This window comes from Kryptolebias marmoratus, linkage group LG4 (assembly GCF_001649575.2).
Source record: "Kryptolebias marmoratus isolate JLee-2015 linkage group LG4, ASM164957v2, whole genome shotgun sequence".
NCBI classification, from domain to species: domain Eukaryota; kingdom Metazoa; phylum Chordata; class Actinopteri; order Cyprinodontiformes; family Rivulidae; genus Kryptolebias; species Kryptolebias marmoratus.
The window spans coordinates 24,784,282-24,786,127 of NC_051433.1; the positions used below are offsets into that span (position 1 = coordinate 24,784,282).

General features: G+C 41.1%; 1 long non-coding RNA gene across 1 annotated transcript; it reads right to left on the reverse strand.

Moving 5' to 3' along the window:
• Positions 1-747: 747 nt before the first annotated feature.
• Positions 748-1,393, reverse strand: LOC119616943. The gene is made up of 2 exons (XR_005233044.1): positions 922-1,393; positions 748-839 (listed from the first exon to the last, which is right to left on the reverse strand). It is a non-coding gene; the product is annotated as an uncharacterized LOC119616943 (long non-coding RNA).
• Between the last annotated feature and the right edge of the window lie 453 nt (positions 1,394-1,846).

Below are 1,846 nucleotides of genomic sequence, written 5' to 3' on the forward strand. Positions count from 1 at the left end.
TCTCTTTCTTACTGTTTATTCACTGTCACATGCTGTTTTTATTTTGTTTTTTAATTATGTAAAGCACCTTGAAATGCCTTGCTGCTGAAATGTGCTATACAAATAAAATTTGATTGATTGATTGATTGATTGATTGATTGATTGATTGATTGATTGATTGATTAGCTTTGGCATCTATCTTTAATGGCAGCAGGTGATAAACCAAAATGCGAGTTCAGTCATGTAGAGTCTAACTTTCTGTGACTCTTTTAAACTTAGAATTATGTTTCTACTTTGAAGTATGCCTGAGCTTTAGGGCTCCAAAGAAGGCTTATCTCACCAAAATCCCAATATTCTTTCGCTGTGTTTTTTGTGAATTTCATCTACGCTGTATGATGTGCTGCTATCAAAGGTCATAGCTCACCATTCCCAATGGATCGTACATGCTTTAGTTTATTTTCTTACGGGTCCTTACAAAACTGTGGGAGGTGACGCAAACCAAAAAATTGCCACAGAAACAGAAGAATAACGGGCAAATAGTCATAAGGTTGCTTCAGTGCTTTTGCATTGATCCCCTTAAATATAATGGCTGCCCTTTACATAGCCACTGCAGGCAGTCAGATCTATTAGTGCATCAAGTGAAATTTTTCCTCCTGCAGAATGTAGAAAATTTTAGTTTTCCACCTAAACTTTAACAACGCACTGAAAATGTCATGTTTGGTTCCAGTTTACGAACCCACATGCACGAACACAATCAGGAGACGCGTATGCAAACAATAATAAAGTTTATTGAACAGAGGGGACAGGGTTGGGGAGAAAAACACGGAGCAGAAGTCAGGAAGGGATAACCAGTTCAGCCACTGTCAACGAGAGGAAGCGGTTAGACTCCTGGGAGGTGGAGGAACATATAAATATATATATGTAGAGGAGAGAAAGGCTTACTAGGAACAGATGGAAGCTCACTTAGGAGCAGCGACAGACCCAGGGCGGCGTGGAGAGGTAGTGAACCGTTGGAGGGCGGACAGGTAAGACAGACTGAGTGGGGAGCGAGCTGGCGGCTGGTCGTGGTCCGGAACAAACGATCCACAGAACTTTTCTCTCGAGAAAACTCCGGAGGAATCCAGGTAGACCTGACGAGAAGGAACAAACACAGGAGGCGATTATCTCGGGAAGATACACAGCGGGCCTTACTCTGGAACGATTTGTTACCAAGGTGAACAAACACTCAGGCAAGGAAGTGTCAGCTCGCCGCTTCTTAAATATCCCCAGCCTCAGTCAGCAAATGCGCCACAGGTGTGTCTCCGGGTTCAACCACACGCTTCTCCAGGGGCTCTGCTCCTAGGCGGCATCTGGTGGAGGAAGTGGGAAGCGGCAGGCTTCCAAAACAAAAGAAAAACAAAACAAACCACCGATCCTGACAAATATCATATGATGTAATATACTGATTTGTGTTTTGACTTATTTATTAATTTTGTTTCAAACTGTCCTTTTTTTTTTTTAATCACCCACCACTGAAAGGCAAACAGCAGGCAATAATGTTTTTGCCTGGGTTTGCATATATCTGCACGCTTATACATGTGTCAGTCTATTACCAAAATATGTCATAACCAATTGGGCAAATTTTACAAAACTTCCAGAAAGGACTTATAAGTCAACAACATCCCATTTTTTATTTGGAACTAGGGTTGTACAATCTGCACATGTGCAAGAGAATATCCTCTCTAATGCACAAAGAGAGGCAGCTTAAATTAATGAAATATTAAACATGCCATTTTGAGTTTGTTTAACAATTTATGTCCCCTAAATTAAAATGTTGAACTAAAGACAATCAAGGCCTCTGTATGACAAGTTTAGGTTGAAACCACTG